Below are 10,053 nucleotides of genomic sequence, written 5' to 3' on the forward strand. Positions count from 1 at the left end.
CCATAAATAGGTAAAAGTAATCCAAAAGTAATCCAAAAGTAATTAGTTACATTACTTTTTTTAAGTAATCCAAAAAGTTACACTACAATTACATTTTAAACAAGGTAACTTGTAACTGTAACGGATTACATTTTTAAAGTAACTTCCCCAACACTGTTCTCCACATTTTGTAAAAAGCAAAGACAAGTTATTGCAATTGTCAAGCATGGTGGTGGAAGGGGGATGATTTGGGCTTGTTTTGAAACCACAGAACCTGGACATCTTGCAGTCATTGAGCTGACCAAAAAAACGCGCTTGTTTCCAAAGTAGTCTGGAGTCAAATGTGACATCGGTCTGACAGCTAAAGCTTGGCTGAGATTGGGTCATACAGCAGAGCTATGATCCGCAGCACAGCAGCAAATCTACAACAGAATGTCTGAAAGAGAAAAGAATCAAGGTGTTGCCATGTCCCAAAGTCCAGACCTAAACCTGTATGAAATGCTGTGGTGGAAGTCAAGACAGCGGTGATTAAACAAACGCTGCCTCAATGAACCAATTAACTTATTCAAAATGAATAAAGAATCAAGAGGGGGTGAGATATTGAAGCTGATACAAAAGACATGAACAAATCTAGAAAAGAGCAGCTGAAGTCACACAGCAAATTATCAATATGTGCTGTAAAACTGCAGGATTTGTATTCAGAGGATAAGTTGTTGATTTTTTTTATTTTTTTTTATTTATTGGATGTTGCACAGGTGTATATTTGCATGTGTGTACTTAAGCTGTGGAGTCCTTCTGGGCTTCCATATTAAGTAAAAATCTAATGCAGATTGTATTGCCTGCACAGCAGCCAGAAGGGCTTGGTGTATGGGGTTTATGTGGAAAGGGATATGTCATGATTTCTTTATGTCAACAGCCATGGATAGCTAGTCAGGGTTCAGGGTTCACACTGTGATATTTCACTATGCCTCTGTTCCCTTAAACTCCGCGTTCAGGCTTGCGTTTATGTCCAGGAGCAACAAAGGCTCTCATGCCAGATCGTTGTCTGTTTGCGTCTTCTCATGTGTGTTTGAGAAACAAAAGTAGAATCAAACACAGAGAGGAAGAAGGAGCAGCGAAGAGGGAACGAGAGGCAGAATGAAGGAAAAGCTTATTACCACAAAACAGATGGCCCCCCAATTCACAGTGGCCCCACAGGGACCTGGAGGGACAACTCTTTGCACCTCCAGGTTACCAGCACTGTAGATAGGGGTGGGGCACTTAAACGCGACTCTGTGTGTGTGCACTTTTGTGTGTTAACTTGTAAACAAAAAGCAAATTTGGGACATCTCTGGCAGGGTGCCACTCTCAGTCCGATTTCCCAAGAGTTCATGTTAAAAGACTGTTTTCATTTCGATGTTTTGTTACATCTGAAAATGGATCACGAAAGACAAACAGGCTCGGTGGTGCTGCCTGTGAAGAAGAGTTTGTTTACTTTACGGATGTTCTACCAGATTTGCAAGTTCACAACAGGGAAATAATCCTTATAAAGAAAATGCAAACACACATTTGGCATCAACTTTTGTTTCATTGGACCCATCACTCAGAATCATCACCGGATGAGCTAACGTCGCAACATCCGTATAATGAAATCTAACACGCGTCCAAACATTCACACCCTGTCGAGGTACGTGAGCGTATGCAACTGTACGAGTGGACACACACGCACAGATGACAGCCAGTGAGTGGAAATGAAGGATTTGGAGTTCCATCCCGTTACATTATGCAGCAGATGGCGTTCAGGCCAAGCCCGGCCAGGCCTCTCCCAGGAGAGAAAGAGTGAGAGGGAAAGATGGGAAGAGAGTAGATGGGGGAGGTGTAGAAAAGAGGGGAGAGGGGGACAAAGCTGTTTTTTTAATTTTTCTTTTTTATTTACGTGAACACACATGTTTGTTTCCCTTTTTCCGATGGACTCCCTCTTGGTTCGCCTGCGCTGCTCTTCTCCTCTCCTCTCCTCTCCTCTCCTCTTCCTCTCTTCTCTCCATCCTTCTCCCTCCTGCCCAGCTGAGGCCACACCTGAGCCCAGTCATGGAGGCCCCGACCCCAGCTGACCCGCTGCAGAGAGGAAGGAAGCAGAGGACAGAGGAAGGAAAAGGTGAGAGTGGAGGGAAGTGTAGTGAGGCTGCAGGTAAGAGTGCCTCAGAGAGGTTATGCTTTTAGCTGCCATTTCACAAGGTAATAAAAAACACAATTATTTCTGTCTCAAAAAGCAGCTGGATGGCTTGACTAATTTGAACTAAATTCACAAATACACACACACACACACCACAGCTGACTTGATCAAATGCCATAATCAATACGTACACACACACGCACACACTGACAGACACACATACAAAGCGTTATGTTAAGTCCCCCAGATCTTTGCCCCTGGCACTTTTTGTTTTGTGTTTTCCGAATTAATTGAGCCAACGCTCAAGTGTGGGGCCAGATGTCACTGCAACCTGTGGGGATTATTAGAAATCTGTTTCCCCTATTGTTTACGTGGACCCCTTTAAACCGCAACGCCTTGCGCTCTTGCCGCTGAAGTTTCAGGGAGAAACAAGTCCCAAACCAGATTGCTAATGTACAAAATAATTGTCTCCGGGTTCCAAGAATGAGCAGAAGCCTACATATCGACATGTGGGACATTGTGGGACTTTTCTGACTCAACTCCAGTGACCGTGGCCTGTACCCAGTGGCCACCAGGGGCCTCCTGATGCCCCCCTGGTTTGGCCCCAAACACTGCCATGCTCCTTGGCTGAGCTCTGGTTCTAATGAACTCATCAGCCAGCTGGAGGCTCTAGATGGACGAACATGGGGACGAAGGCAGAGAAAGAAAGAGGGGGTCAGCGGACTGCTAGGTTTGTGGAAGATGGAGGTGTAGGGTGACTGAGGGGGAGCTCACCAACACCTTAAGTGAGGCAGGTGCAGCTTCAGAGGGGGGCTGGGGGCCAAGAGAGGAGGGTCAGCAGGCAGGAGGAAGAGGTATGGGAGGCTGTGCAGAACGGAGTGGGATGAGACAGAGAGAGATGGAGGAAAGCACTGGATTAATGACTCTGTGGCTCTTACATGGAGCTCAGATGAGCAGGTGATGGTAAAAGGATGTGAGAGAAGTAGAATTATCCAGCAGGAAAAAAAAACATGAAAAAATAAATACACAAAAAACAGAAGAGCCGAGAAAGCCGAGTTTTGTTTTCTTCTTGTACCTTTGAACTAAACTGCAAGATTCAGCTTGAGCTGGCAACAATGGTGAGGTGTTCAGTTATTGATTTAAATACTTAAATGCTCTACAAACGTGATGTGAAATTTACTCCATAAATAAGGATGTGTGAAATGCCAGTTCTAATGATTCAGTTAACGAGCTTTCGGTCAATTGCTTAGACTTGACATTACCTATCAGTCGGTCAACCATTCCAACACTGTCACCTCTATGGCTCTGGTGGGTCTCAACTCCTATTATTGGGTTAAATGGGGAGTTTTGATAGAATGTTTGTTCTTTCGGGCTGTGTTTACATGAGATGCTCAGATTAAGCAGACAACAAATCTGCAGGGAAGTTATAAGTCACAAGTATATATTTCATCTATGAGACTCTGCTTCGTTACAAGGGGATTAGTATTTGTTGGAAACTAGCTAGCATCATACACTCTGTATACTGTATAGTATTTGGGTGGGATAAATTCAAACTCTACAGCATTCCAATTCACAACAAATTAAGCAATTTTTTTTAGTTTTATTAATTTTTTTCTTCACTTGGTAAAAGGAACACTTATTTCTTATTAAGATTTTAAAGGATCCTGTTTTTGTGTTAACGTAACCTCGGCTAATGGCATTCTCAACCTCTCTCAGCAAGTACAAGTTGACATTTTCGGGGATGGTGTGGGCCAAGGAGAAAGCATTTTAAGTTAATAGCTATGTCATTATGTTAGTCATGTAGAATTCTCCCTTGTGATTAAATGCATCTGAGAAAAATGTTAATATCCATAATTACCTAATCTGTATATAATGACTTTTTCATCATTTCTAACATGAAATCACCAGCTCAGTAACTTAGTTAACTATTAGCCTTGGTGTGATGGTCTGGTGTGATTGGAGAGTATTCAGTATGTTTACATGGCGTCAGAAAAACCCACTTATCAACGTGGCAGCAATTTACCAAAATGATTTGTCAGTCCTTTTGGTCTGCGACTTAAAAGGTCATCCTGAAAAAGCCCAACACTGACAAGCTGAAAAAGGTCCTATAGCCTCCTACTTCCATTTTGCGTACTTTCTGTGTCACCAGTTCACTTTGAAGACAACAATTCTGTCAAATGTAATTTTCAAGAAAGAAACTTTTCTTTTTTTTGCTGAGGAAATTGTTACCAATTCATCACGCATAGTAATCATTAAGCTAGCTTTAGCAGGCGGATAACTTCTGTTTGTTTAATTCATACAGGACTCAGGTCAGCGGGTCATGGAGAAGCAGCTTTTAGCTGTTATGCTGCAAACAAGTGGAACAAACTGCCAGTGGAGATTAAACTTTCACCAAATGTAGACATTTTTAAATCCAGGTTAAAAACATTTCTTTTCTCATGTGTCTATGCATGAAATCTGCACAATATCTTTTCATTTATCTGGACTGTTCCTTGTTTTTAAATTCATTTAAATTATTTTATTTGTTTCTCTTTATATTCTTTTATGTATTTTTAATTCTTCTTACACTCGCCGCTGCAATGCTTTTATTTTATGTAAAGCACTTTGAACTGTTTTGTACATGAAATGTGCTGTACAAATAAATTTGATTTGATTTGATTTGATACAGAAACTAAAGTACTGAAAGGCCATTCCCAATCTTCAGACAAAGCTACGCCAGCTGAAGTGAATCTAGCTACATGTCTTTCAACTCATCAAACTCTTTTCTCAACTTCTGAGATGGATCAACAACATCTAAAGATTAACCTGTTATCCATGCCGATGCTCAACAATATAAATTAGTGCCCTTACAGTGAAAATTAAAGCACAGCTGGCTCCTTTGCTGAGTAATAATGCCTCTGAAGTCATCACACTTACATCAGCATTGTCACCAAGACACCATCATCCTGTTCACTGCACAATCAACAAACTCATCATCCTTCCTCTCATCTCTCGCTGTTCTGTCCCAAGCGTGTTTCTCCCCGCTCCCCGTGAGTGAGCGCGTATGTGTGACTGCACATCCGTGAGAGGGAGGGAGGGAGAGAAAGTGAGCACCTTTGTGTGTCCATATGTGTCTGGGTGGCGGGGAACGCGCTGGGCGCCCTGCTGGGAGCACAGATGGTGCCGAGGCCTGCCACGGCCACATTCTCACATGGGACCCCCAGCTTTCTGGATCCCACACCTCCTGTTCAGGCCTGAATTGACAACCCCTTCCCTTCCCCATCTACATACACAGACACACACACAAGGCCACAGTCCAGGCCCGCTGCCTGTTTCACCACCATCGAATAAAAGGCAGAACACAGCACATGGGCAAGTTGGCGGTCACACTCTGCCCAAAGTGTTTCCCTGCGTGTGAGTGTGTGTGTCCAAGTGATGTAAGTGATGCGAATGTGAGAGGAGCTAGAGCATTTTCAAATTTTTGCTATTCTGGAGATCAATGATAAGTGGCTACAACTTCCTCTGTCTCCTTTTCGAGATTTACAAACTGTGTTTTTTCCCACTTCGTCTTCATTTATGCACACTTTCATTTGTCTCCTCTGTGTTTGCTCTTCTGTCTTTTCTTCCCGGCCTCTTCTCTCTCCTCTCTCCCCTCTTCTCTTCACAGATGCCCCCTGTGGCTCGTCGTCCACCTGAGAGAAGCCTCATACATCTCCTGACAAAGTGACTAATCCTCCCCATTTCACAGCTCCATCCCACTGCTCCCTGGGAATGTTCAAATCGGTGTGTGTCTGTGTGTGTGTGTGTGTGTGTGTCTTGTCTGATAGGTGACAGGTGGGTGTATGTCACACAAGTTCAAGGTGTTTTTTTGTTGTAACAAGCAGCTCAGACAGCTGTGGGGTCTACTGAACTCTGACTGATTAGAGAAATAACTCCATCACAGACGCCTCATCAGAGTGACATCACTTCCTGACTTCTTGTTGACAGCTTGTTTAAATGAGGTCCACCATTTTTTTTCAACCTCAGACTGGAAAAACAATTTGATCCTCACAAAGAAAAGAAAAAAAAATTAGGTTTTAGATTTGCATGTTATTTCCTGAGAATTTAACCAGAGTATTAGGGCTCAGCTGGTGATCTAACCTCTGCAAAGAATAATCATAACCATAAATCACTGAACTGCTTCCTTCCTGTGCGCCCGCAAGTGTTGAACAATTATGGGAACTAAAGTAAGAGGGCACTGATCCTCATACTAAAGTTGGGCTCAGACTTGGAATTTTTTTTAAAGCAATATTTCACCTTAAAACTGATAAATGAAGTAATTTATGCAATAACCTTAATGTGGCAATAGCCAATGTTCTTCCCTTGTGATTTACAAGTACTGTTAACGTTTGTTCTGCTGTCGCCACCTTCAAAGTAAGAAAAAAAAAGTTCAGTGAAACAGAATTGTTCACAAATGAATTTGCTATAACTCAGTTTTCATTTCGCTTCTAGCAAACAACTAAGATTAACATTTTATAAAGGAAATTTGATGTGTTAGGTGAAGCAAACGAACCCAGCGCCGATACAAACTGAATTCTGAGTCTATTGCTTTACTTTTCTTGTGTAGCTTGCGGTAATTGCAAGTGAATTCAACTTTTTCAAGCAGCAGCGGAGACTTCACCCAATTAAATCACCTGACTAATTGTGTGTCCGAACTTGTCGCTGATTGTCGCTACAGCTCTAATCATCAGGCCCGCCCATCGTTGAGCTTTAAAACATCCATCCTTGTGAAGCCTGTTACACGCTGCTGTGTTGACGTCACGGTTTGCTTGTGTAATAACTGATACATCAGCCCTAAACAAGGCATGAGGCTGCTTAGTAATAATCTTTGGGTTAAAAACTAAAACAAATGTGGTATGTTTAGGACTTATGTTGTCATATTTGTATGATTTTGTCCCTTTTACAATGTGTTTTTTCACTTGGCTCTGAAAATGTGCTGAATGTTACCCACAGCAATGACGCATAACATGTCAGGTGCTCTTTAGTTATATATAGTATGATTATGTGCCCTTTAACCCGGTTTCAGTGATATGATACAAAATACAGGCATTGGTTCATATCATGACATTTTGTTGAAGAGCAATGACTGAATGTGAGTTTCAGTTCATGAAAATCGGCTAAGACGAGAGTAAACAGCATGACTAAACAACATCCATTAAGGGTTCTCTTGTGACTCCACCACCCTGCAGTGTGCCGCCTGTCTACAGAGTCAGTACATCAGCTGTGGGATGTAATTGCAGCAGGCACCAACAAAACAGCCTTGGAGGTGTCCTCCGTGTCTTTGGCCAAGAGCCTGGCAGATTGAGGAGGGGTCCAGGTTACGCAGACCACCAAATACAGGCTATCTCCACTTTCTCCGTCTGTGGAGCAATTAGGGTGGTGGTCTGTGTGTGTGTCCGTGGGCTCCAGCTGTCAGGAGACCTCTGTCTCCTGGTCTTGACATGTCTCCAATACAGCCCGCTGTGAGCCCCTCTGTGTCACACACACTCCACGGATCCGGCCGGAGCCCAAGGCGAGCTGTCCGTCATCTCACACACGTAGTCACCCGCACATTCCCTTTCTCTAATACACACACGCATGCTGAGTTTTCATTGATATGGTCCTTCTGGTGTAGTAGTAGTACTTCTCTCTCACTCACATGTGCTTGTGTGTGTGTGTGTGTGTGTGTGTGTGTGTGTGTGTGTGTGTGTGTGTGTGTGTGTGTGTGTGTGTGTGTGTGTGTGCGTGTGTGTGTGTGTGTGTGTGTGTGTGTGTGTGGTGGCAATAAATATGGCGGTGGCTGCGGGCCACGGCAACTCATCCGTGCTTCTCCTTATCGTTTTAATCACCTCGTTAGGCGCAGCTAGTGCCCACACTAACTGGCCACTGCTCCTCCTCTGGAACAGTGCCCCCCTGACCTGACACTGGTGGTGCCACCGGGCACTGGGATGCATGATGGGAGGAGGAGAGAAGACAAGAGAAGAGAAGCCTTCAAGAGTTAAATATGTTTACTTCGCAAAGAAACCCCATTTACAGATTAGGTGCAGACCTTTCAACCATTGGACGTGAGGTTTTTTTTTGTTTGTTTGTTTGTTTTGTTTGATTTCCACATATGGGCTTTGTTCAATTAAACACAACAACACTTTAAAGACATTTTTGTCACTTCCTGGTTGGGCTCAGCCAAAATCATTCACAAAATCATTACAGGTAGATATCAAAAATACCAAATATCAAAAACGGTTATGGTTATGGTTGAAATACATTCTTTTTACAATGCCACTGTCACCTCAATGGGTGTCATATTGTACTAGTTACTCTGCTGATATGTTCACACAATAACATGTAATGACAACACTTTGTCACTTCCTGTTTGGTTCAGGCAATAACGTCACTTGCTTTGGATTAGAAATAAAAACTACTTCGTAAGGGTGAAGAAAAACATCAGAGTTAGGAGTGAAATTCATTCTTTTTGCTATAATACTATCTCTTTGACGGATGCCATTTTGACAAGTCCCATGCAGTTGTTCTCGTTACCACTAGAGGGCGGATTCTTTTTGCATCATTTTAGGTCGTTTTACGTTGGCTGCATGAGCAAATAACTAACAGAGACAGTCTCTTCGAAACCCTTCAAATTTCCTCTTGTTACAATATCTTCCTTGTAATGCGGTTTCAAGTTTGAGTCGTATTACAAAGGGCAACACATTTTGAGGAAAACAAAGAAGCAATTCTGAGCAACTTTGATCTAAATGGGATTGATTCAAAGTAGTTTAGTCATGTTCAAGCAGTGATAGGAGCACATTTATCCAAGCACCACTCAGCCTTGAGCCACCCCTCATTTCTTTATATTTTTCTACTGTGGAGTCAGACTTTTCTTTCAAAGTTTGTCTTTGAACATTGGTTGCATTTTCACCCAAGTACTTTCAGAGGAATGTGTTTTTGTTTGTTTGTTCACTTGCTTTATGTTAAGTCATTTAAAACTGAACTATGTATCATCCAAGTATCACAAAGGCACCCAACTCAATTGATGAACCAGTGAAACTTCCACAAATAACAAACAACACAGCAAAGCTACCATTTTCAATTCGATCTTTAGGCACATAGCAGCGTGTCACGGAGGCCCTTTTTAGTTGTTGAATTTATGGAAAAATGCCAAAGATATCAAAGTTTGACAGATATGAAATAGTATTTTGGCAACAATAAAGTGATTCCCAAAGAGCTATTGGCTGAAATCTTGCCATATTCCATCATGGTTTGGTGTGAGTCCCTAAAGAATTTGTGGAAACTGGACAAGTTGAGGACAAAAGAAGAAGACCTGACACAAGAACCTGAGAGATGCACCTGGACCTTCAGTTGATCCACCTCCTGAAGCCTCATCAGAAATGGTCTCTATGGAAGGGTGGCTGTCAAGAAGCCATTCTCAAGAAAGGGAAACAGGGAGAAAAGGCTGAGGTATGCCAAATGACACAAGAAATGGACTGAAAATCAGTGGCAACAGGTCTTATGGAGGGATGATCCTCCCCAGACATTGCTGAAGCAGTGTGGGATCATCTTGACAGAGAACGGAAGAAAAAGGCAGCCAACATCCAAAGAAGAGTTTTGGGATGTCCTTCAATAAGCCTGGAGAACTATTCCTGAAGACTACTTAAAGAAATGACAAAAAAGCTTGTCGAAAAAGGGTTCAGGCTGTGTTGAATAATGAAGGCGCTCATACCAAATACTACTGATATTCAAGCTCATTAGAATTTGTAAACTCTGTTTTGTAGTTATGCTCTGTTACATTTCATAGAGAAATATTGAATTCTGAGTCCACTTGCATTTATTTTATTTTATTTTTTTTTAATGTTTTTGAGCTGTTAACAGCATCACCAAATCCATTTCTTTTTCCTTCTAATCTCCTCAGGTGGCTTCACTTAAATAAACACTCA

The sequence above is a fragment of the Odontesthes bonariensis genome, chromosome 11, assembly GCF_027942865.1.
Source record: "Odontesthes bonariensis isolate fOdoBon6 chromosome 11, fOdoBon6.hap1, whole genome shotgun sequence".
NCBI classification, from domain to species: Eukaryota; Metazoa; Chordata; class Actinopteri; order Atheriniformes; family Atherinopsidae; genus Odontesthes; species Odontesthes bonariensis.